The sequence below is a fragment of the Pseudophryne corroboree genome, chromosome 5, assembly GCF_028390025.1.
Source record: "Pseudophryne corroboree isolate aPseCor3 chromosome 5, aPseCor3.hap2, whole genome shotgun sequence".
Taxonomy (NCBI): domain Eukaryota; kingdom Metazoa; phylum Chordata; class Amphibia; order Anura; family Myobatrachidae; genus Pseudophryne; species Pseudophryne corroboree.
The window spans coordinates 625,639,136-625,667,104 of record NC_086448.1 but is presented as its reverse complement, the minus strand read 5'-3'; the positions used below and the strand labels follow the sequence as shown (position 1 = coordinate 625,667,104).

Below are 27,969 nucleotides of genomic sequence, written 5' to 3'. Positions count from 1 at the left end.
CTTGTTTCCAATATTAAGTTCTATACGGTACATCTACTTTACAGATCTACAATAATCTTCTTCCTTATCCCTGCTTAACCAACTACATACAATGAAGGCAGCAATGTAAAAATAGCAATAGTATGACATCTCTAGCAAACATGATCTAGTAATTCTAAACAAACTAGAACACATCAGTGACTAGTGTTTTGATACTTTTTATTACAGTTTAATTTTATTTCTATGAGATTTGGATAATTACTTGGCTACAATAAATTAACTGCATCAATCCTGCAATTAGGCATTTTGTTGCCATAGTACTAGTTACAACAGAATTATACTATGCCTTGAAGTGCATCCTCTTTTTCATTTATATTGTATATACAGTAGAGTATGTTATACTGTTTAAAATGTAGCAGATACAAATGTTTACCAATGCCTTGTATCTGTGAGCCAGCATAAGCAAAGGTAATTGCAGCAAATTGACATTTAATGATAAAATATTTACAAGAAATTAAGTATATGAATCAAGATCCATAAATGCTATAAAAAAAATCTGTACAAGTATTGGGTTTACGTTGCTATGGCAGCAGCATACAACTCTAGGTTACTCTATTCCAGTGGTGGCCAAACAGTCGATCGCGATCGACTGGTCGATCGCGGACATGCGACCAGTCGATCGCGATCCGCCGCCCAGCCACCCGAAGCCGCGCCTCTCCTGCCCTCCGCTCCCGCTCTGTCTCCTCACAGTCTGACGGCCGAGTGTATAGCTCAAATCAGGTGCCGGTTCGTTAGCCAATGAGAGCTCGCGGACCGGCACCTGATTTGAGCCATACACGCTGCCGTCAGACTGAGGAGGCAGAACGGGAGCAGCAGGCAGGAGAGGCGCGCGCTGCGCTCACCACACACCAACGGTGAGCTGTTCTATAATCTATACATGTCTGGCACTGGGGGAATATCTGGCTCTGCAGACACATGGCACTGTGGGGGCATATCTGGTACTGTTGGGGCATATCTGGCACTGTGGGGCATGTCTGGCACTGTGGGGTCATGTGTGGCACTGGGGGCATATCTGGCTCTGCGGGCACATGGCACTGTGGGGGCATATCTGGCACTGGGGGCATATCTGGCACTGTGGGGCATGTCTGGCACTGTGGGGTCATGTGTGGCACTGGGGGAATATCTGGCTCTGCGGGCACATAGCACTGTGGGGGCATATCTGGCACTGGGGGCATATCTGGCACTGGGGCATGTCTGGCACTGCGGGGTCATGTGTGGCACTGGGGGCATATCTGGCTCTGTGGGCACATGGCACTGTGGGGGCATGTCTGGCACTGTGGGGTCATGTGTGGCACTGGGGGAATATCTGTCTCTGCGGGCACATGGCACTGTGGGGGCATATCTGGCACTGTGGGGCATATCTGGCACTGTGGGGCATGTCTGGCACTGTGGGGTCATGTTTGGCACTGGGGGCATATCCGGCTCTGCGGGCACATGGCACTGTGGGGGCATGTGTGGCACTGTGGGGTCATGTGTGGCACTGGGGGAATATCTGGCTCTGCGGGCACATGGCACTGTGGGGGCATATATGGCACTGGGGGCATATCTGGCACTGTGGGGCATGTCTGGCACTGTGGGGTCATGTGTGGCACTGGGGGCATATCTGGCTCTGCGGGCACATGGCACTGTGGGGGCATGTCTGGCACTGTGGGGTCATGTGTGGCACTGGGGGAATATCTGGCTCTGCGGGCACATGGCACTGTGGGGGCATATCTGGCACTGGGGGCATATCTGGCACTGTGGGGCATGTCTGGCACTGTGGGGTCATGTGTGGCACTGGGGGCATATCTGGCTCTGCGGGCACATGGCACTGTGGGGGCATGTCTGGCACTGTGGGGTCATGTGTGGCACTGGGGGAATATCTGGCTCTGCGGGCACATGGCACTGTGGGGGCATATCTGGCACTGGGGGCATATCTGGCACTGTGGGGCATGTCTGGCACTGTGGGGTCATGTGTGGCACTGGGGGCATATCTGGCTCTGCGGGCACATGGCACTGTGGGGGCATATCTGGTACTGTGGGGGCATGTCTGGCACTGTGGGGTCATGTGTGGCACTGGGGGAATATCTGGCTCTGCGGGCACATGGCACTGTGGGGGCATATCTGGCACTGGGGGCATATCTGGCACTGTGGGGGCATGTCTGGCACTTTGGGGTCGTGTGTGGCACTGGGGGCATATCTGTCTCTGCGGGCACATGACACTGTGGGGGCATGTCTGGCACTGTGGGGTCATGTGTGGCACTGGGGGAATATCTGGCACTGCGGGCACATGGCACTGTGGGGGCATATCTGGCACTGTGGGGGCATATCTGTAATCTGGCGCTGTGGGGGCATATCTGTATCTGGCACTGTGGGGTCATATGTGGCACTGGGCATATCTGGCTCTGTGGGCACATGGCACTGTGGGGGCATATCTGTATCTGGCAGTGTGGGGGCATATCTGGCACTGTGGGGTCATATGTGGCACTGGGCATATCTGGCTCTGCGGGCACATGGCACTGTGGGGGCATATCTGGCACTGTGGGCACATGGCACTGTGGGGGCATGTGTATCTGGCACTGTGGGGGCATATCTGGCACTGTGGGGGCATGTGTATCTGGCACTGGGGGCATATGTGTTTGAGGTTTTTACCTGTGGGGGCCAATGTGTTATTTTGCGTGAGGTAGTCATTACACTCTGCGCAGCAAGGCTACGTCCCTTTTTTTTTGTTATACCACGCCCATTTTTAGTTATAGCACGCCCACTTTTTGTTATGCCACGCCCCTTTTTTTGCGCGCGCGCCTGCGGCGCGCGCTATTATTCCTCCTAGGTAGATCACAAAAGCTTTTTAGCTTTCACAGTAGATCACCGACTCCAAAAGTCTGGCCACCCCTGCTCTATTCCATTACTCTGGTTACTTAGAATAAATATACAAAATGTGACAGAACCCCAAAATCCACAAGATATTCCTTAAGCAAAATATGTTTTAGGAGAGCGAAAAATTGTCAATATTAAAAATAAAAATAGCACATAATTTCTGTATGTCTTTGGTGTTGTTCTCTGGGCTAAATACGTCATATTTTAATTGGTGTACAGTACATGTACACAATCAAAACATTTATAATAGCAAAATGTCACTCCACCGTTTTAAGGAGAAAAAAAAGACTCGGCTCACTGATTAAGAGAAATGGCTGCAGATAATGGCCATGCAATAGTTGCTGCAGTTCATGGTTCAAATTTCAGTTCAACTCCTCATGACCTTGGACAAGTTGATTTTCTCCGGTGTCCCGGGCATCCGAATTAAATTGTAGGCTAGATTAGACAGGGGACTGTCCCTGATAAATTCTCTGCACAGTACTAAGGAAATTTGCTGAGCTATGTAATGAGTAAATAATAAAATAAGAAAACTAAAGAATTCTCTGATACCTTTAGACAGCCACAACTGTAAAATCTAGTACATGAAAAAATACTCTCTATTGCATACAATATAAACATGTACAGTATGTCCTGTCTGTATATATTAAAGAACACTCTCAAGAAACACATATTTTAATTACTGTATTTTTCAGTTATGAAGACACTAACGGCCTCATTTAGGGGTTTATTGATCATCAATAAAGCCAGCTAAAGGGCTTATCACAGCTTTCTCCTATTAACAAGAGGGATACTGCAGAGAGATCACTGCTATGGGTGCTGTGGTGTATACATACCTCCCAACATGACCCTCTCCAGGAGGGATAGGATGCTCTGCTCCTGGACTTACCTCTTAATCTATAATTGCCATCACCTGTGGTGAAACACCTTTCTAATCCATTAACCTGTTCAACACAGGTGAGGGCAATCATAAATTAAGAGACAAGTCCAGAAGCAGAGTATTGTGTCCCTCATGTTGGGAGGTATGGTGTATATTCAATTTATCAAGCGGTGAAAAGCTAATTTTTCTGCCACTAGGTAACCTATACCAGACAATATGCAACATGCAAAGCCAGAGAGGTTTTGGTGGATACAGGTCAAGTCTCAATGTGCATGCATGGTTACTGGGCACATATTACCTGAGTACATTGGTGTTTCTGTAATGGGTGCAATGTGTGCAGTGCACATGGGCCCCTGGATCCAGGGGGTCCATACTTTACACATTGCACCCATATTACAATACTTACCTCCCCGGAGTCCAGCATCGGGTGCTGCAGTCATGGCAAAAATTGCCACCAAAATGGCTGACGGGCATGCGCAGTAGTGAAATTGATCTCCATAGTATTATTAACCTCAATAACCATAATTTCCACTCATTTCCAGTCTATTCTGAACACCTCACACCTCACAATATTATTTTTAGTCCTAAAATTTGCACCGAGGTCGCTGGATGACTAAGCTAAGCGACCCAAGTGGGCTGCACAAACACCTGGCCCATCTAGGAGTGGCACTGCTGTGTCAGACAGGATGGCACTTAAAAAAATTGGCCCCAAACAGCACATGATGCAAAGATAAATAAAAAAAAGAGGTGCAAGATGGAATGGTCCTTGTACCCTCCCACCCACCCTTATGTTGTATAAACAGGACATGCACACTTTAACAAACCCATCATTTCAGCCACAGGGTCTGCCACACGACTGTGGCTGAAATGACTGGTTGGTTTGGGCCCCCCACCAAAAAAAGAAGCAATCAATCTCTCCTTGCTCATACTGGCTCTACAGAGGCAAGATGTCGACCTCATCACCATCCTCTGATTCCTCACCCCTTTCACTGTGTACATCCCCCTCCTCACAGAGTATTAATTCGTCCCCACTGGAATCCACCATCACAGGTCCCTGTGTACTTTCTGGAGGCAATTGCTGGTAAATGTCTCCATGGAGGAATTGATTATAATTAATTTTGATGAACATCATCTTCTCCACATTTTGTGGAAGTTACCTCGTACGCTGATCGCTGACAAGGTGACCGGCTGCACTAAACACTCATACGGAGTACACACTGGAGGGGGGGGCAACTGAGGAAAAATAAAGCCAGTTTGTACAAGGGCTTCCAAATTCCCTCTTTTTCCTGCCAGTATATGTACGGACTGTCTGATGTGCCTACTTGAATGCTGTCACTCATAAAATCCTCCACCATTCTTTCAATAGTGACAGAATCATATGCAGTGACAGTAGACGACATGTCAGTAATCGTTGGCAGGTCCTTCAGTCCGGACCAGATGTCAGTTTTCGCTCCTAACTGCCCTGCATCACCGCCAGCGGGTGGTTTAGAAAATCTGATCATTTTCCTGGCAGCTCCAGTGGTGGGAGAAAATGAAGGAGGAGCTGTTGGCAGGTCACGTTCCGCTTGACTTGACAAGTGTCTCACCAGCAGGTCTTTGAACATCTGCAGACTTGTGTCTGCCGGAAAGAGAGATACAACATAGGCTTTAAACCTAGGATCGAGCACGGTGGCCAAAATGTAGTGCTCTGATTTCAACAGATTGACCAGCCGTGAATCCTGGTTAAGCGAATTAAGAGCTCCATCCACAAGTCCCACATGCCTAGCTAATCGCTCCGTTTTAGCTCCTCCTTCAATATCTCCAGTTGCTTCTGCAAAAGCCTGATGAAGGGAATGACCTGACTCAGGCTGGCAGTGTCTGAACTGACTTCACGTGTGGCAAGTTCAAAGGGTTGCAGAACCTTGCACAATGTTGAAATCATTCTCCACTGCGCTTGAGTCAGGTGCATTCCCCCTCCTTTGCCTATATCATAGGCAGATGTATAGGCTTGAATGGCCTTTTGCTGCTCCTCCATCCTCTGAAGCATATAGAGGGTTGAATTCCACCTCGTTACCACCTCTTGCTTCAGCTGATGACGGGACAGGTTCAGGAGTGTTTGCTGGTGCTCCAGTCTTCGGCACGCGGTGGCTGAATGCCGAAAGTGGCCCGCAATTCTTCGGACCACCGACAGCATCTCTTGCACGCCCCTGTCGTTTTTTAAATAATTCTGCACCACCAAATTCATTGTATGTGCAAAACATGGGACGTGCTAGAATTTGCCCACATGTAATGCACGCACAATATTGGTGGCATTGTCCGATGTCACAAAGCCCCAGGAGAGTCCAATTGGGGTAAGCCAATCTGCGATGATGTTCCTCAGTTTCCGTAAGAGGTTGTCAGCTGTACGCCTCTTATGGAAAGCGGTGATACAAAGCATAGCCTGCCTAGGAACGAGTTGGCATTTGCGGGATGCTGCTACTGGTGCCGCCGCTGCTGTTGTTGCTGCGGGAGGCAATACATCTACCCAGTGGGCTGTCACAGTCATATAGTCCTGAGTCTGCCCTGCTCCACTTGTCCACATGTTCGTGGTTAAGTGGACATTGGGTAGAACTGCATTTTTTAAGACACTGGTGACTCTTTTTCTGACGTCTGTGTACATTTTCGGTATCGCCTGCCTAGAGAAGTGGAACCTAGATGGCATTTGGTACCAGGGACACACTACCTCAATAAATTCTCTAAGTCCCTGTGAACTAACGGCGGATACCGGACGCACGTCTAACACTAACACAGCTGCCAAGGCCTGAGTAATCTGCTTTGCAACAGGATGACTGCTGTGATATTTCATCTTCCTCGCAAAGGACTGTTGGACAGTCAATTGCTTACTGGATGTAGTACAAGTGGTCTTCCGACTTCTCCTCTGGGATGACGATCGACTCCCAGCAGCAACAACAGCAGCGCCAGCAGCAGTAGGCGTTACACTCAAGGATCCATCGGAGGAATCCCAGTCAGGAGAGGACTCGTCAGACTTGCCAGTGACATGGCCTGCAGGACTATTGGCGTTCCTGTCTAAGGAGGAAATTGACACTGAGGGAGTTGGTGGCGTGGTTTTCACTGGGAGCTTGGGTACAAGAGGAAGAAGGGATTTTGTTGTCAGTGGACTGCTTCCGCTGTCACCCAAAGTTTTTGAACTTGTCAATGACTTTTGATGAATGCGCTCCAGGTGACGTATAAGCGAGGATGTTCCTAGGTGGTTAACGTCCTTACCCCTACTTATTACAGCTTGGCAAAGGCAACACATGGCTTGACACCTGTTGAAGGAGATACCTCTTCCCGTCCAGTGTTGGGAAGGTCAGGCATCGCAACCGTCACAATTGGACTCTCCTTGGGGATTTGTGATTTAGAAGAACGCACAGTTCTTTGCTGGGGTTTTGCCAGCTTAACTGTTTTAATTTTTCTAGCGGGAGGATGAGTGCTTCCATCCTCATGTGAAGCTGAACCACTAGCCATGAACATTGGCCAGGGCCTCAGCAGTTCCTTGCCACTCCGTGTCGTAAATGGCATATTGGTAAATTTACGCTTCTCCTCAGACGCTTGTAATTTAGATTTTTGGGTAATTTTCCTGTACTTTTGTATTTTGGATTTTACATGCTCTCTACTATGACATTGGGCATCGGCCTTGGCAGACCACGTTGATGGCATTGAATCGTCTCTGCCATGACTAGTGGCAGCAGCTTCAGCACAAGGTGGAAGTGGATCTTGATCTTTCCCTATTTTACCCTCCAAATTTTTGTTCTCAATTTTTTAATGTGTGGAATTATATGCCAGTAATATATCAATAGCAATGGCCTACTGTACTGTACTACTATATACTGGTGTTCACCAAAATGCTGCACTGTACTACTATATACTGCTCACAACAATGCAGCACAGATATGGATACTTGAAGTAACATGGAGCTGCAAGATACAGCAATGGTCTACTGTACTGTACTCCTATATACTGGTGGTCACCAAAATGCTGCACTGTACCACTATATACTGCTCACAACAATGCAGCACAGATATGGATACTTGAAGTGACACGGAGCTGCAAGATACAGCAATGGCCTACTGTACTGTACAACTATATACTGGTGGTCACCAAAATGCTGCACTATACTACTATATACTGCTCACAACAATGCAGCACAGATATGGATACTTGAAGTGACACAGAGCTGCAAGATACAGCAATGGCCTACTGTACTATACTACTATATACTGGTGTTCACCAAAATGCTGCACTGTACTACTATATACTGCTCACAACAATGCAGCACAGATATGGATACTTGAAGTGACACAGAGCTGCAAGATACAGCAATGGCCTACTGTACTGTACTACTATATACTGGTGGTCACCAAAATGCTGCACTGTACTACTATATAGTATATACTGGTCACACAACAATGCAGCAGATATTGAGCACTGATCAGGATACTGTCTAGAACTGAGTCTGACATGGAGCTGCAAGATATAGCAATGGCCTACTGTACTGTACTACTATATACTGGTGTTCACCAAAATGCTGCACTGTACTACTATATACTGCTCACAACAATGCAGCACAGATAGGGATACTTGAAGTGACACAGAGCTGCAAGATACAGCAATGGCCTACTGTACTGTACTACTATATACTGGTGGTCACCAAAATGCTGCACTGTACTACTATATAGTATATACTGGTCACACAACAATGCAGCAGATATTGAGCACTGATCAGGATACTGTCTAGAACTGAGTCTGACATGGAGCTGCAAGATACAGCAATGGCCTACTGTACTGTACTTCTATAATATACTGGTGGTCACCACAATGCAGCACACTGAGCATAGATATTTGCAGCACACTGAGCACAGATATTGAGCTTTTCAGGCAGAGAACGTAGCTATGTCCTCTCCGCTCAATCTCCAATGCACGAGTGAAAATGGCGGCGACGCGCGGCTCTTTATCTGGAATACGAATCTCGCAAGAATCCGACAGCGGGATGATGACGTTTGGCCTCGTTCGGGTTAACCGAGCAAGGCGGGAAGATCCGAGGCTGCCTCGGACCCGTGTAAAACACGTGAAGTTCGGGGAAGTTCGGATCTCAACGAACTGAACCCGCTCATCTCTACTTTTCAGTAAACCAAGTGACAGGAACAATTTCCTTATGTCATCTAGTGCACATCCCAAATCTCTCAAGGATGCATTACCAATTTTTGAGAGTTTTGAGGATCACCAGTAATAGATTTGAGGCCATGTTGAAAGAGGATCAGATGATGTCCAAATTTAGAGAGAGGGGCTATTGTCCCAAAATCTTGAATGAAATGAAAGCCAAAGCATTGGCTGTACCAATTGACCAACTATTGACCAGTACTAAGAGCAAGCACAAAGATAACAAATTTGTATGGCCTAACACCTTTACACATATGAGCCCACAAATTACTAAAACTGCTAAGAAATATTGGCCATTGATCCGCACGGATCCTGGGCACAATTTAAATAATACTGCTTTAATGCCATGTTACCGTAGAGGAAACAATCTGAGAAATTCCCTCGTGCGAAAGGATATTACTAATATGGGTAAACACAAGGCTAGAACATTTTTGGGTAATCCAAAACCAGGTTGTTGCCATTTCCCTAAATGTACTACCTGTGGGTTTATGCAACCTGGGGTGGTGTTCTTTCATCTGTTCTCAGGAAAGAAGTTCTTCATCAGGCATCATCTTAACCTCACGGCCATCAAATATTGAATAATTGATCACATCCTGGTATTAACTAGAGGGGGTGATAGAAAAAAATTATTGCTCCAGCAAGAGGTGCAATGGATAGATAGATTAGGCCCCCTGCCCCCTAGAGGGTTAAATTAAACACTAGGGCTACATTGTTTTTTTTATAAATTCTTGCTTAGTGTTCATGGCATTGAATATATGTAGCATGTCACATTTTCTGTCTGATACAAATTCTATGCAGTTACAATGTATGTACCTGAGTAATTATATACTTTTTTGTTTATTTTGTTGCTCATTTTCAGGGGTGAATGTATGTCATGGTTGTGTATATGTTGCTATGCAATGCGTCTTTTGGACAGCCTGACGTCAAAGTCCCGCGCCCAGACGTTTGACGGGCAGACGGGAAGCGGCGCCGGGGATGTCTGTTCACTGGTGCTATATATTTGGTAAGTGTTTGTTCATTTTTTATTGTATGCCACATCTTGATAAAAGTGCAGAGGCACTGAATCGTTGATAACATAAACAATGTGTTGGTGATTTCTTCGTCTATGAAGTCCAGAGTGCCGCCGTAAGATGATGATGATGATGATATATATATATATGCATGTGTATGTGTATATGTATATATGTATGTATATATATATATATGTGTGTGTGTGTGTGTGTGTGTGTATATATATGTGTATATGTGTGTGTGTGTATATATATATATATATATATATATATATATGTTGTTATTGAGGCGGGATTGTTCCGCTGTCAGTGAGGTGGTATTGTGCCACTGTCAGTGAGGCAGGGATTGAGATGCTGTTACTGATTGAGTGATGTGCTGCTGTCAGTGTGAGGCGGGGATGTGTTGCTGTCAATGAGGCAGTGATGTGCTGCTGTCAGTGAGGTGGGGATGTGCCGCTGTCAGTAAGGCGTGAATTGTGTTGCTGTCAGTGAGACGGGGATTGTGCCGCTGTCACTGAGGTGGGGATTGTGCCACTGTCAGTGAGGCGGGGATGTGCTGCTGTCATTGAGGCGGGGATTGTGCCGCTGTCAGTGAGGCGGGGATTGTGCCGCTGTCATTGAGGCGGGGATTGTGCTTCTGTCAGTGAGGCGGGGATGTGCTGCTGTCAGTGAGGCAGGGATTGTGCTGCTGTCAGTGAGGTAGTGTTGCACAATGACACTATACATAGGTCCATTATATACACAATGACACTATACAGGGATCCATTATATACACACTGACACTATACAGGGGTCCATACACACACTGATACTATACAGTCAGGTCATCCATCAGGGGAAGACAGAGATGTGGGCCCTCCTCCGACTCATACCGCCAAAACCATGAGAGCTGCACCAGGCTGTGAAAGAACAATGGGCTGATAAACAAGCAGGACTTATTAGAACAAGCTTTCCCTGCGTACCAGCTCTTTGTGTACTGTTCCTGTAGGTCTGCAATGCTCCACCTAAATGTAGCGTCACAATGCTTGACATCACATAGGGGTGGAGCAGTGCAGCAGAATCTTTTTTTGGGGGGGAAGGGGCCCTGTCTATTTTGTCAGTCCCGGGCCTCAGAATTTCTGATGGGGTCCTTTATATGCGATTTTGGTGGTGGGGGGGGGGGAGCAGGGACATCTAATGTAATAAAGCAGGACTGTTGGGCTGGAGAGAAAGACTCTGTTACTGGTATTAGCAGCAGGTCTGATGCAGCACCAATCATTTTGACCCTCCTCTCGCTCTTCCTCCATTGCTGCGATCCCAGGCTGATAGGGGATGTGTGTAGCGGGTTTATGGTGGTGGTTCCCTGTCATCCTTTTCCAGTCACCCACTATCTCCCTGTCACTCACTGTCTCTGTCATCCACTATCTCCCTGTCACCCTCTCATCATGTCACCCACTATCTCCCTGTCACCCCTGCCTCCTCAGTCACCCACTATCTCCCTGTCACCCTCTCCCAGTCACCCACTATCTCCACAAGGGGAGGGGAAGGGGGGAGAAGGGGGGGGGGGGGGTTGCACCAGCCAGAATATTGCCTAGGGCATCAAAATAGCTAGGGCCAGCTCTATTTACTGTCTCCCCCTCCCTTTCAGAATCCAAGCTTCTCACACTCACTTAAAAAGCCCTCACCCACTCCTCTCCCATTTACATCTCTGACTTATCTCCCCTCCACCCGTCCTCTTCGCTCTGCTAATGCACGCCAACTCTCCTGCCTACTGATTATTTCCTCCCACTCCTACCTCCGAGATTTTTCACATGCTGCTCCCTTTCTCTGGAATTCCCTACCTCTCCCCCTCAGACTCTACAAACTTGAAACGGGCTCTCAAGACCCACTTCTTCACCAAACACAGCCTAATCTCATCCTAACCCTCTGTTCCACGCTCTCTATGTTCTCCATCTGTGTCACCCCTGTCTGTCTACTCCTCATCTTTAGAATGTAAGCTCTCACGAGTAGGGCCCTCTTCCCTCATGTGCTTATCCTTTCTCTTACTTTAATCATATTTAACCGCATCAACTCCAGCAGTCTTCTGCCACCTGATACTTATTTCAGTGTTATCTGCTGATGTAGCTATGTTTATTTACTCTGTACTTGTCCTATATTGTCTTCACCTGTAAGTTGCTGTTTTCCTGTTTTGATTATTTGTTTACGTACTCTGTAATTGGGCGCTGCGGAACCCTTGTGGCGCCATATAAATAAAGAATAATAATAATGATAATAATAATAATAATAATAATAATTTACATTTGAACTGCAGGAAAGAAGATTCCTGATTTACAAAGCGATAAATAGTGGATATGGGTGTATTTGTATCTAATTCATTTTTATGGAAATTGCAATTTTCATGCTTATTAAACACAATATACTTTAACTGCTTTAAAAAAAAGCTAGTATACCATACCTTAAGTTTAATTCTGATGTGATAGCAGTTACCAGGTTTAAAAATCTGAATGATAGAGGAGGACTTGCAGTGAAATGGGGTCCCTTGACATGGGCTGCAAGCTTAAATGTATTGTACAATTCATGAACTAAATCCCCATAGTTTATTATGGTGAGTGAGTTTATTATGGTGAGTGCTGAGCTCTGGGATTTTGATTCATGTAGTATGGTCATACTGTATGCCACTTTGCACCCCAAACCTGGGAATGGCGAGTGCTGTGGATTGATGTTTTATCTCTATCTCTCTATATATCTGTATTTATACACACACACACACACACACACACACACACACACACACACACACACACACACACACACACACACACACCCTTATATGCCATGAAACCCCTCCACAAGAACATCCGCAAGTGCTAACTAAATACCAGCAAGCAATAGTTCATAGCTCTGTAATACCCCTCAGGTGGTTGCGAGCAGAAATCTGTGATAAGTGCAGGCTTGGGGCTGGTTGTGCAAAACAATTGAATAGCTTTAGACAGGTGTTAAATTCCCACAAACAATTATATCACCCTCAATATGTGCATTCACCTCCACCCCTATTTACTCCAAGCAACCCATTCAACCATCCTGCCAGCACCCATTAGCCCTTTTAGCACCCATTAACTCCTCCCACCCAACAGCCATACCATTAAAAAAACAAAACCACACAGCATCTGCTAACTTATTCCTGTCCAAAAAAAATGAATCCTTTCCAACCCCCGCCGAGCATCCATTATACCATCTCTCCCCGATTCATATCAATCGACCCCCACCAGCATCAATTAGCCCATCTCTCCAAGATTCATTATCATTCCACACTCCCAGCAGCCATTAGCACATTCTTCCACCCGATCAGATCCCATAAAATTCCCCTCAGATAGCACCCATTAATACACTCACGTAGCACCTATTATCTTCACCCAAGCTAGCACTCAATAACCCATTCACAAAACACATACATAATCAATCATTAATCATTCCTTTTCATCAAGAAGCCATTTACAGAGTTAATTTACCAGGCTTCTTCCAGCAGTTGCTCCTTGTGTAATCTGGGGGGCGGAGCTTGTGGCTGATAGGCTCTGGTGGACCCGAGTGCAGGAAAAGACTGGAGGAGAGGGAAACGGTAGCCCCCACACTGCCTACACTGCTCTAAGCATACCGACTGATCTCAATGACAGCCAGGTGAGAGGGTTCAATTGTGTTGTTGGGGCCAGATAAGGCAAGGCTTGGGAGGCTAGCTGCTGGCAGTCTGTATTCCTGTTAATGCTGTCAGACTCCTCTCCAGTGGGCCTATTTTCAATGGAGTCTGTCCCAACAGCACTGCTATTGGGATTGTCCAGAATCCGGTACAAATCGGTACAGCTCTCCTTACTAGTACAGACTGTTAAAAAGCAGTACAGTTGGAGGTTATGCAGCTTGTATGCAAATGAGACCTTTCAGGACATTCAGGAAGACTGCACGGCAGATGGCAAGGGTAAGTCACAATTCAGTCTGGAAAATTAGGGGAGAATAGGCAGGATTGTGACAAAGCCTTGGCAATCAGAAATGTACTTTCTTTGTTTAACATGCATTAGATAGAAAGTTAATTGTAAACTTATTTCTATTGTATTAGTGCAACTTTGAGCAATGCTAGTAAATATCCCTCAGTGTAATTACTTTGCTTTGATTGCTTCCACCCCACATATGTACAGTGTACCCAGTGCACAGATCCTTAATAAATTGGTATAAAGCTCGTAAAAAAAATGTCATGGTCCTGGCATCATTTGGGAATTTTGTGGTGACTTTCATTTGTGTGACATGATGCATTTTTTGTGACTATGTGAAACTCCTGCAAAATGTGTGAAAGTCACACATAATGACTAAAGTGGTTTTATTGAGCTGGGCAGGGTGTTAGGGAAATTCATGTGTCAATCTATCTCATACTTAGTAAAAGTTCCTCTTCAGACTTTGTTGTTTCTGCTCAACTAATAATTGACAACACTGTGTCATAATACTGAGCGAAATCTCTTCCATATCCATGTGACAGTCCTGCACATACCTAATAATACAGTGCTGCTGGAATCCTGACACTAAGATTTACTGACAGTTTTTCAAAGCTGCAGATGATCGGTGGCTTTGACCGATGGATTTCAAATGGCAAAAGTAATTAATGCTAAACAAGCCTGATTTATCATTAATTACTATTTCCATTTGAAATTCATTGGTCAAATTAACTTATCTGTGGCTTTTAAAAACTGACAGATAGCTCTAAATATGGGATGTAGTTTGCATCATGGCGTATGGGATGCTGGCAGTCAGGAGACCGGTGCCGGAATTCCGACACCTGTAAGAAGTCCGATGCTGGAATCCTAACAGCCGGAATCCTGACCGCCGGAATCCGAAACACCGGATTACCGACCACCAGAATCCCCGAACGTAAGTATCAGGGGAAGGTTAGGGTTAAGCTGCGGTGGGGGGGGATCCGGTCAGGATGCTGGTAGTCAGAATACCAATGCCACAATCATCCGGAATAGGTTCACCATCCCGCGCCGAAATCCGGGATACCAAACAAGAAGATATCGGCCCACTGGAGAGGTAAACCACATGTGGGGGAGGGGTGTTAGGTTTAGTCTGCGGGTGGAGGGTTAGGGTTTGGCTGCACCCCGGGATAGGAAGGGGGGGGGGGAGTTGTGGTTAGGTTTAGGCTGTGGGGAGGGGAGTTAAGGTTAGGGACCACCACTGAGGGTTAGGGTTAGGCTACGGGGAGGGTGGGTTAGGGGGCCAGGAGGGGAAGGTATATTTCTGTACAAAACACTGCTACAGTAAAAATGCAAGCAAAAAAGTTTACATTTATTATATTTTTTTCTTTGGAAAAAGTGATGGATATTTGTTGAAATAATGTAAACTCTTACTTCACTACAAATGGTCTGAACATCAATAGAGAACTTCCACCTTCGGGTAATTCATGCTGTTACATCCTGTGATCCTGTAATCACTTGTCACTATTTATGTATGCTGTCACTGTTGTAAACTGAATGTACCACTCAGTGTCATTGTGGTACAAGCAATGCACAGAAAACCTATTCTAAAAAAGGATAAAGAAAAAAATATTCCTTAGACTTTTCCTTTGACATTCCAAGGTTTAAAATATAAACAATACAAAGCATTACTCAATTTATAGTACTCTAGTCCAACCTAGCCAGTTGTTTGATCATGATTATTGGGTGACACCAAAATGCCGGCTTTTCCTCAGTGACAGGGAGCTGGGTGCTGCGCTGTGACATTATCGCGCAGTGCACCTGCTCCTGTCACTGAATAGGAGCCAACAGTGCCTAGAGGTGACAATGCCACGCTCCCTCCTAGAGGTCCCGTCCTCCCTACAAGGCTACACCCCTTTTCAGAACGCATGTCACCGACCCCAGTGATTCCGCTCATAGTAGTCAATACCTACACAAAAAAAGCAATGACAAGTCTACAAGAGAATATGGTTTTTCATAGGTGCAGTTGGTGGTGATGGACACAAAGTACCACAAAATGGTCAGATCAGCAGCCCCTCACATCTACCAACATTGAAAATGTTTAATCGCACTCCATAGAGGTGTGCAGGAAAATTATATTTAGAGGACAATATATGGCCAAACATCATGCAACACTTTGAGGATGATTAATGCAGTGCTACTGTAGATGTAACAATATTTATAAACAATTATAAAAAATTGTTTTTAATACCACAATCTTCCGGCATAAGTTACAAAACAAACTCACGTTACTGCTCTCTATGCTAGAAATACGCTGGCATGGTACATAATTCTATTTGGGTAATTTAGCCTAATTGTCCACTTTGCACATACCAATAGTATGCTTCCAGCACATTTCAATCTGGATTTTGGAACTGTCCCCATATAATCATTCTGCTCGACCTTTTGTGGGCTTTTAGGTCCAGCTGGAAAAGCACATGGTGGAAAGAGTAAAAATCTTTTTGACAGGGTTTAATTAATAACAATTTACAGACATTTATGATTAAGTGAGATTGAAATGAGAAATCTAAAATGATTGAAGTGATAAAGGTTGTTATGTACGATGATACATTAATGTGTTTATCATGATCTACCTAACAATTATCCGATTGACACCGGCTATGGGGGAGTGTATGTTAGCATAGCAGGGCTGCGATTGCTTGTGCAGCCCTGCTATGCTAAAAAAGTTTCCTGCAAAACAAGACCAGGGTCAGACCTACTTAGTCTGTGCGACGGATCCAGCGACGAAGGTCCCGGGATAGACGTCAGACATCCGCCCTCCAAACGCCTGGACATGCCTGCGATCGGCACTCCACGCCCAGAAAACGGTGAGTATCCGCCCCGGAACGCCTCCCCGCTGTCAATCTTCTTGTGATCGCGCTAGCGATCACTTTCTTCTCTCTTCTGGTCGTTGCCTGGCGATGGCTGTCGCTGGGCAACGACGAGCGAAGAACCGCTGCGTGCGATGGGGTCAGAATGACCCCCATCATTCTCTAAGCCACACTTACTTTCTCATTGATGACGCAAAGTATTCCTACACCTGCAGCTTTATCTTTTCACTTCTTCACCATGTTCTGTAGTTCCTATTTAACCATCACAATCTTCCATGCTTCAATCCCTTGGCATTTAAAAAAATAACACTTGGGTACTTGTGGGAAATGGGCAGGCTAAAAAACCCTTTTGTCCCCTGTGACCCTCTAATTCCATTATCTCCTGCTTACCCCTAGTTTCAAATAACGATGTTATTCAACAGTGTTTAGAACCGTTAGTTCGCCCTATAATATGTGACTCTCATCCCCCGAATACCTGTTCTATATACAGTAGACAGTAAATTACCTCAGGTAATCTGGTATGAGCTCACAGGTCTGTCCTCTCTAATGCTAGATCTTTAAGAAACAAAAATGCTACAAATGCTGATTATATTGATCACCAAATCATGTATTATGGAGACCTGGCTACACATCTATCTTGGAAGCTGCATTTCTAATAAATGACTCTGTGATATAGAGCTTAAGGCTGAACCATATGGGAGGTGGAGTGGAAATCTTCTTTAAAAACAAACAAAAAAAAAACACTTAAACATAAGGACCACTGAGCAGGAATAACTTGCTTATTTGAGTTTTCAACGGGTTTAAGTTTCAGATTTCTTTTTATTTACCACCCCCCCCTCTGGAGATGGGAAGGTATTTCTACAAGAAATTGACAGACATCAAAGATGGCTCATCCTGGAGGATATCAATACCCTCTCTGCACAATGAAAGTTCTTGGCCTAACATAAGTACTTCCTTTGGTTATGCATACATTTATCACATTTTTGTTCTTTTTTTCCAGATTGGATTATAAATCTCTCACCTAATAATAAACTCTGGTATTTGTTTGAACCACCACCCATTTGATTAGCAGTCTCAAAATAGAAATTCACTCATGGTGTTGTCCAGACATCGTCCAATGAGGGATGTTGACCCCAAGCCTTCTACAACAAATTTGGATCTCTCTTATGTAATGGGTGCCTTTAAAGATCCTTGTTCTCTTGTACATTACTATAATAGGGTTATAATGGATACTATCAGCAAGCTTTTTGGTTTGAGAAGTTTTTAAAGATGGGTCAAAGGCTTAAAAGATGATGGTGGAAAACACTTGGTAGAGGTTGATCAAAAAATGCTCTAGCATGATGAAGAAAACCAAATCCACAATCACCAAAAATAACTCGGAATGCCTGTCAGATCACCTTTCCAAAGGTTAAGATACTTTACAAACCATCATGACTCTAACCTGATTCAACCGCTCCCAAACATGATCCAATGAGATTTTAATCTTCTTTGCTAATGAGGTATCCTATATAGAGAGTGGAATGAATGCAGAGTTCCAGTCCTGCCAATGTAGACAATCTGGCTTTTTGAACTAGACCAGTGGTTCCTAAACTGTGTGCGTAGTGACCCTGGGGTGACACCAGGCTCTTTCAGGGGTGCCTCAGAATGGTGTTCCAGGACCAAATCAAATTATTTATGGTCAAATTAATGGGCAAAACCAGTGCTTGTGGCTGCCAATCATAAAACATGTGTACAATACAACCACATAGGCCCTAAGGATGACAGGAGGGCACAATTTACTTAATTTAATATTTTTTCCCAAATATATCAATAATAAACTTTGATCCTGGGGGTGGCGTGAAAACAAATACTGATACTCTCAGGTGCCGTGATGCAAGAAAGTTTGGGAACCACTGTACTAGACATTATTGAAATTATCCTAGAACCTGCTTCAACAAATCTTCTGAGTATATTGATGTAAAGTAATTACGAAGTATTTTCCAAAATAGGATAATGCCATTTGCAGACAGGCATTTGTCCTGAATCACAAAAGCAAGCAATTGTTAAATATCTTCTAAAATAACAATTTGTATTTAGAGCCTGACTTCGTGATGTTATGAGTCGCCTATGTATTTCATTCCTGTTTGTACTCTGGCTGTCGCATAGCATCACACCTGTTTGGAATGCCTCATTACCTGACTCCAGCTTGATGTCTCTTGCGATTGGTCTGGCTCCCTTTCATTAGGGATTCTGGCCAGTTCATGTTGCCTGTGATATTCCGTAGTTCCTGCAGCTAGTGAGTTCGCCACATGGTCGCTGTACCCCGTACAGTTCCCAGACTGCCTGCCTGTTACTGTACTTTAACCTCTGTCATAGTCCACATCCTGATACCCTGCCTCAGTCCTCAGTGTACTGTTCCTGACAGTCCTGCTCCCGTGTCCTGCTGGATTCTGCCCTGCACCTGTGTCCTGTGTTTATCCCAACTCTTTGTCCTAGCCTTACCAAGAACCTCCAGCTTTACTTCTGTGTCACCTTCAGTCTGTGTCCTGTTGTAGCAAGTTCCTGTCGATGCACCCTGCCGGTTCAAGTCACACCTAGCCCTGGTTCAGTGCACATCCAGCCTGTGCGTCTATGATCACCTATTGCAGCAAACTACATTCATTTCTGCCGTGCCTTTAACATCAAGTCTGCAGCTACCTGTTTCTAATATACCCGCACCAGTTCTTAAGTCACAGATTAGCCACTGTGTTGTATTATGCTATTTCAAATTGCAGCCTTGTCACAATTCAAACAGCAAAACCCTGGAGTTGTTTGCCATTATGTCAGCTCTCAGCCTGAGTTCAGTTCACACCCTGCTCCAGATTGCTTCCACAGTTAACCATTGCCTTGATGTGAATCCATTACACACTCAGCTCCAGATTGTTTAACAGTTAACTCCTGCCTTGCTGTGTATCCAGTTATCATCAAGTCCAGCTGTCTTCAGTCACATCAGTTTAGTCTGCATTACATTGCCAAAGTCTGTCTGTTGTTAACACCAGCCTTGCCGCTGCTACACTCCAGGTTATTATCTTGTGGTCTCCAGCCTATTGTGTGGGCCTCTGCTGCTAGAGGTTTAAGTCCAGGCGGCATCTCAAGTACTGGTAAGTGCATACAGCTCTAAGGGAACAGGAACAGCTGTTATTGGTGAAAGACCCTCTCAATGGCTCTAGGGGTCTCACACACATAGTGCTGGAGTTCCCTAACAAATGACTTACTACAGACTGGTACCAAGCCTTCCTTTTCTTTGAATGGTTTTCGAGAAAGTGATAACTTTACTGGAAACACATCTACCAACCTTATGATATTTTTTGATCTATTCCAGTCCATCTTTTAGAGATGACATAGCACTAAAACTGCTCTGGTGTGTATGCTTGATAATCTTCTGATGGAAAAATGGAAGTGAGATACTTACTACACAGCCACCAGAGTGGAGGCTGACCGATATGAGAAACTGGCTAAAGTGGAAAGCTGAACCTACTTCTGAAAGACTTTATATGGGCGATATTCAATTGTTATATAGTGTCCGAGCTCCCGTCTAAAGTGATGGGAAATTGCGGGATAATATTTAACTGATCTCTTTTATCACGAATATTGCACGCAGAGAGGTCGGGTTTAGCTGCATAAAGCTGCAAAACCCGACCGGACTGATGGACGCGCTGCAAAAAGTCCTGTTTGAGCGCTATAATGGGTCACTTTTCATGCATTCCAACTTGTCACCCCCAGGGTAGGGAGGCGAAATACCAGTGCTGACAGCAACTGTGCCTAAAGGGAGCACCAATTGAATTGCTCCATTGGGTGCCATCAAGTAGCTGCCAATGCAAAAACAATTGACTAGCACCCTATATGCTCCATTTCTGCTGCACTCAGGTAGGCGAGAGTGATTATTTCTATATAGTTTATTGTTTATGGAGAATTTTCATGCTCAATGTGTAAGTGAACATGTTTATGTGTGTATAATAAACATTGTTTTAAGGTACTACACAAAGCCCTTTTTTCTGATTATGTTACGGGGATATTACATTTGGAGGAAAGAAAATTTTGGAAATGAAGGAATAAAAAGTACATCATCTTGAGATGGCTGGATAACTAATTAGTGGCTACTGCCAGTATGGAATTAATTAGATATTCATTTTATTTCTCGGCTGCTGTCTGCATGACACACTGCCCCCTCAAATCTTGGTGCCCTATACTGCTGTCTAATAAGCCTATTGTATAAAGGATAAAAAGTCAGTGTGCTAGTCCTTAATTTATCAATGGTAGTCACTATTGTCAATGTCTATGTTAAGTGGTTATTTTCGTCACACTTTCTCGACTATGGATCTGTGGATGGCAGCTCAGTTCCTCAAAACACCAACAGGTCAATGGCCAAATATATCTGGAAATAGTGGAGATACAGTAGAACAAGCACCCTGATAGTGTAGTAGTTCTTAAAATAAAATATCCACACAGTATAGATAGTTAGTCTGCGTACCAAATATTGAATTTTTAAAGGTACATCAAAAGAGATTTTTTTTCTCCTACTCTCCACCAACATAAACTTCACTTTACAAGGGTTAGTGGTCATCAAATCAAATAGCCAGGTCAACCTGCAAACAATAGAGAGGGGACAAGTGCCCTGATGGTGTAGTATTTTTCTGTATCGAGGTACAGTATCACAAATAGGTAATCTGCATACCAGATAATAGACTTTCACAGGCACATCAAAGAATGGGATTCTCTTCCTCTCTGTCCTGGGGTAATTCCAAGTTGATCGCAGCAGGAATTTTGTTAGCAGTTGGGCAAAGCCATGTGCACTGCAGGGGGGGCAGATATAACATGTGCAGAGAGAGTTAGATTTGGGTGGGTTATTTTGTTTCTGTGCAGGGTAAATACTGGCTGCTTTATTTTTACACTGCAAATTAGATTGCAGATTGAACACACCACACCCAAATCTAACTCTCTCTGCACATGTTAAATCTGCCTCCCCTGCAGTGCACATGGGGGGTAATTCTGAGTTGATTGCAGCAGGAATTTTGTTAGCAGTTGGGCAAAACCATGTGCACTGCAAGGGGGGCAGATATAACATGTGCAGAGAGAGTTAGATTTGGGTGTGGTGTGTTCAATCTGCAATCTAAATTGCAGTGTAAAAATAAAGCAGCCAGTATTTACCCTGCACAGAAACAAAATAACCCACCCAAATCTAACTCTCTCTGCACATGTTATATCTGCCTCCCCTGCAGTGCACATGGTTTTGCCCAACTGCTAACTAAATTCCTGCTGCAATCAACTCAGAATTACCCCCATGGTTTTGCCCAACTGCTAACAAAATTCCTGCTGCGATCAACTTGGAATTACCCCCTTAGATCACAACAGTCATAGGGGTAAAGTTACTAAGGTAGGAGTTTTTGAGAACTGGTGATGTTGCTCATAGCAACCAATTAGATTCTACTTAACATTTATCTAGGTGCTTCTAGAATATAGTAGATAGAATCTGATTGGTTGCTATGGGCAACATTCCCAGTTCTATAAAAACTCCCACCTTAGTAAATTTACCCCAGAGGGTCTTAAAATTTGTTTTCTTCCTTCAGACACATGACTGAAGGAAAACAATAAATTTGAAGCGCACTTGTCCCCTCTCTATTATTTGCAGATAAAAATTCAGTATTTGGTACGCAGTTTACCTGCCTATACTGTGTGGATATCTTGTTTTAAGAACTACTACACTATCAGGGCGCTTGTTCTAACTCCATTATTTCCTAATAATCCTAATGTTTGATCTGGCACTGCGCATGCTATAGTAACATAGGTTGTCAGTGCAGGATAACCTCCTTCATGTTTACTAAGAACCCAAAATGGTGCTAGCAAAATAAGCAAGGTTTACTCCCATAATTAGTATTACACACAAAACATTGGCCCTCATTCCGAGTTGATCGCTCGGTATTTTTCATCGCATTGCAGTGAAATTCCGCTTAGTACGCATGCGCAATATTCGCACTGCGACTGCGCCAAGTAATTTTACAATGGAGATAGTATTTTTACTCACGGCTTTTTCTTCGCTCCGGCGATCGTAATGTGATTGACAGGAAATGGGTGTTACTGGGCGGAAACAGGCCGTTTTATGGGCGTGCGGGAAAAAACGCTACCGTTTCCGGAAAAAACGCAGGAGTGGCCGGGGAAACGGGGAAGTGTCTGGGCGAACGCTGGGTGTGTTTGTGACGTCAAACCAGGAACGACAAGCACTGAACTGATCGCACAGGCAGAGTAAGTCTGAAGCTACTCTGAAACTGCTAAGTAGTTAGTAATCGCAATATTGCGAATACATCGGTCGCAATTTTAAGAAGCTAAGATTCACTCCCAGTAGGCGGCGGCTTAGCGTGTGTAACTCTGCTAAATTCGCCTTGCGACCGATCAACTCGGAATGAGGGCCATTGTGCAATGGGGGTGATTCAGACCTGATCACTGCTGTGCATTTTTGCACAGCGGGCAATCAGCGATTAACTGCGCATGCACCGCAATGTACACGTGCATCGCCAAACAATGGGCATCGCCGAACAGCAACAGGCTGGTGCGAAAATTCTAATCGCACAGCCATCCGCATGCTGATTGACAGGAAGAGGCCTTTTGTGGAGGGTAACTGACCGTTTTCTGAGAGTGTCAGGGAAAACGCAAGCGTTCCCAAGCGTGTCAGGGAAAACGCAAGCGTTCCCAAGCGTGTCAGGGAGGGTGTGTGACGTCAGCTATGGCCCCGATCAGCCTGTTCTGATTGCACTGTAGGAGTAAGTCCTGGGCTGCGCAGAGACTGCACACAAAGGGCAAATCATTCAATGGTGAGTGAGGTGCAAATGGATTTCCAGCTGTCCGCTGACTGAGGGGGTTTATAGCAGCTCGGCGTACACATGCGATCGCACACTTGCACGGCGAATATACATTCCCCTTGGGCGGAAACTATCTGATCGCAGGACAACAATTTTAGCAGCCTAGCAATCAGGTCTGAATCACCCTAAATGATTGCAATGAACATTGCACTTTTTTGTACATTATTATTTTGCAATAATCAAACATATATCACCTTGGTTTTGTGTTGCTGTTCAAATATAAATAATTTAGTTAGAAAACAAAATACATTTTAATCTGTGTATTTTATTTTAAAGAAAACATACTTGAGGATTCTAATACTGTACAAAAAATCATATAGTTTTATGCTATGAAATTAGCACAACTGCTCTTTTGATGAATTGTCTGGCACCTGCGAGGTGTAAATCATGGCAGACTGTTTCCTTAATGTGATAATTGTGCTACATCGTTATCAGCATGTTGGTTTTGAGTCATTGTGTTGGATATAAACTGAGTGATGATGGCTATTATCCAAACTTTTTGATTCAGTAGCAGAAGTACAGTAGTAGTTTAACTTACACTTATTCCCAGGCTGATATTGTCTGCATATTTTACAAGGCTATACTCATATACAATAATTCAGATAAAATCTGTCTAGAAATGTATGAATCATATAATCCCTTATATTTCCCTGGAGCCTACTACCAGGTTACTCTTCTGCCACTGGTACATACTTAATGTCACTACAAACATAAAAAAATAAAATGATTTTTGGTTGCAAATCTTGCAATACACTATTTGGAGATTAACATAATATACAGTGTTAAAGACTAAGAAAAATAATAAGAAACCTACTGTACTGTATGCTTGAAATTCAAATTGAACCTACATGTATAAGCCCTGGAAAAGATACCTTGGTGTTTCTTGGTGCTGTCGGAAGTGACATTAGAAAATAGGTCTCAAACCACTGGCCAAGTACTAGGTGACTTAACATGGACTTCACTTCTAAACCTGGAGGATTTGTGGATATTACAAAAAAAAATTAAATTAAAAAAAAAATGCCCATTATACTGTACTTATTTCTTTCTTATCCCATCTGTGGCAGTGTGCGACTATGAATTATTTAATCTGAGAGCCCAATTAAAATATTTTTGTAAACTGCTGCCAGCTACACATAAAATATTTTGTGTTTGCAATGGCTTTGTATGAAATGCCAGTGGTTGGTATGCCGGTGGTCACATGACCGACTACGGCATCCTGACAGTGAGAATCCTGACACCGGATGGTGGGTAAGTATTTAACCCCCTCCCCTAACCATCTGGGGGTGTCGGCTAGGGCTGTCAGATACAGCAAACCCCCCTCACTAGTACCTAAGCCTAACCCCCCCCTAACCCTACCCCTCCCTACCAGGCCTAACCCTAACCCCCATCCCAATACTCACCTTCGGGATGTCTGCTGTTGGTTTATATTCGCCAGTCTCCTGAGGGGTGTCGGGTTTCCGACGAGGGTCACATGACTGCCAGCATCCTGACCACCAGGATGCTGAATGTATCCTGTTTACAATTGCCTATTCAGAAATTATATTAGTAGTTATCATTAGGACCATTTCTGTATTTTCTCATATGTAAGTTTAACGCATTATACATTTCAAATATAACAATATTAACTACTTTTTAAAGTTACTATGATAAAACAGTAAACATTTTGCTGTAATAATGTCATACACATATGGTACATGCAGAGGCGTATCTAGGGTTTTCGGAGCCCAGGGCAAGATGGAAAATGGCGCAACCCCCCCCCCCCCCCCCCAAAAAAAAAAAAAAAAGACATACAAAAAGAATCATGTGCGCTTGCCGAAGGCGCGCGGTGAAAAAATGGGCGTGGTCACACACCAGAAGGGGTGTGGCCACGCCCCAGAAGGGGTGTGGCCACTGTAAATGGCCCACAGTGCCAGTTACATTGCCCCACAGTGCCAGTTACATTGCCCCACAGTGCCGGATACATTGCCCCACTCAGTGCCAGTTACATTGCCCCACAGTGCCAGTTACATTGCCCCTCAGTGCCAGTTACATTGCCCCAAAGTGCCAGTTGCATTGCCCCACAGTGCCGGATACATGCCCCACAGTGCCAGATACATTGCCCCACAGTGCCGGATACATTGCCCCACAGTGCCGGATACATTGCCCCACTCAGTGCCAGTTACATTGCCCAACAGTGCCAGTTACATTGCCCCACAGTGCCAGTTACATTGCCCCACAGTGCCGGATACATGCCCCACAGTGCCAGATACATGCCCCACTCAGTGCCAGTTACATTGCCCCACAGTGCCAGTTACATTGCCCCACAGTGCCAGTTACATTGCCTCACAGTGCCGGATACATGCCCCACAGTGCCGGATACATGCCCCACAGTGCCAGATACATGCCCCACAGTGCCAGATACATGCCCCACAGTGCCAGATACATGTCCCACTCAGTGCCAGATACATGCCCCACAGTGCCAGTTACATTGCCCCACAGTGCCGGATACAATGCCCCACAGTGCCAGATACATTGCCCCACAGTGCCAGTTACATTGCCCCACAGTGCCAGTTACATTGCCCCACAGTGCCAGATACATGCCCCACAGTGCCAGATACATTGCCCCACAGTGCCAGATACATGCCCAACTCAGTGCCAGATACATGCCCCACAGTGCCAGTTACATTGCCCCACAGTGCCAGATACAATGCCTCACAGTGCCGGATACATGCCCCACAGTGCCAGATACATTGCCCCACAGTGCCAGTTAAATGCCGCACAGTGCCAGGCCCCACTCAGTGCCAGTTACATGCCCCACAGTGCCAGGCCCCACTCAGTGAAAGTTACATGCCCCATTTGGTGCCAGTTACATGCCCCACAGTGCCAGATACATTGCCCCACAGTGCCAGATATATGCCCCACAGTGCCAGGCCCCACTCAGTGCCAGTTACATGCCCCATTTGGTGCCAGTTACATGCCCCACAGTGCCAGATACATTGCCCCACAGTGCCAGTTACATGCCCCACAGTGCCAGTTACATTGCCCCACAGACAGTGCCAGAAACATGCCCCACAGTGCCAGTTACATTGCCCCACAGACAGTGCCAGATACATGCCCCACAGTGCCAGTTACATTGCCCCACAGACAGTGCCAGATACATGCCCCCCGTGCCGCCGGACCCCCCCCCCCCCGTGCCGCCGGACCCCCCCCCCCCCCGTCACTTACCGGCGGCCGCTTGTTGCTATGTGAGGGGAGGAGAGCGCAGCGCCTCTCCTTCCCCTCGCCGCTCCAGGTCTCCGGCGGCTGTCTGGCGCTGGTTCGCTAGCCAATCAGAGCTCGCGGACCGGCAGCCAATCAGGAGCCGGTCCGCAAGCTCTGATTGGCTAGCGCCGGAGACCGGACACAGCAGCGCTGCTGGCAGCGCTGCTAGTGCTGGCAGCGGCGGTGAGGGGAGGGAGAGACGCTGCGCTCTCCTCCCCTCACATTTAGGGTTGACGGGGGCGAGTGGGGCATGATGCCCTGGACGCCGGCGGCGCCCCCCTCTCCTGGGCCTGCCAAGGCGCCCAGGGCACGTGCCCCACTCGCCCTACCCTAGATACGCCTCTGGGTACATGCATAGTTGAAAAATAATTTAAACCTGCATTTGTTACCTAATTAAAATCATTTATGTTCAGATTGCAACTTTACTGTGCATCTCACTCCAGCAAGTGTATCATAGGGACCATCATACAATATGGAAAGTAAACCTAGTGACTGACATACTGTACATTACTGAGGTTATCCTAATGATCTACATATATACAGTACAGAGAGCATCAAAAACTCTAACAAAAAAAATCTAACATTTGTATAGTCCCAATGTTAAACACATATCTCCAGCAAGGATGTGCGGTGAGGTAAATGGCTCAGGAGGCACTGGCTAGTACCAGAGCCAGATTTGCACACAATATATGAGCCAAAGAGTGCATGTGGGCATTATACACAGGTGCAGCCAGTGCCAGATTAAGGTCCACATGGGCCTGGAGCTGAAATTTATGAAGGACCTATTTTATGCCGCTGCAGGGTGTGTAACCAGTTCTGTGGGTTTGTGTGGCCTGCATCATGTACAGGTTGAGTATCCCATATCCAAATATCCGAAATACGGAATATTCCGAAATACGGACTTTTTTGAGTGAGAGTGAGATAGTGAAACCTTTGTTTTCTGATGGCTCAATGTACACAAACTTTGTTTAATACACAAAGTTATTAAAAATATTGTATTAAATGACCTTCAGGCTGTGTGTATAAGGTGTATATGAAACATAAATGAATTGTGTGAATGTAGACACACTTTGTTTAATGCACAAAGTTATAAAACAT

At 45.2% G+C, this 27,969-nt stretch overlaps 1 long non-coding RNA gene across 1 annotated transcript in view; it reads left to right on the top strand.

Annotated features, from left to right (window-relative positions):
• The first annotated feature begins 826 nt into the window (after window positions 1–826).
• The window catches only part of LOC134929274 (uncharacterized), a 61,770-nt gene continuing 34,627 nt past the window's right edge, over window positions 827–27,969 (top strand). The window contains exons 1-2 of the long non-coding RNA XR_010178435.1: window positions 827–893; window positions 9,810–9,953. This is a non-coding gene — a long non-coding RNA (uncharacterized LOC134929274). The remainder of the gene's footprint in view (window positions 894–9,809; window positions 9,954–27,969) is intronic.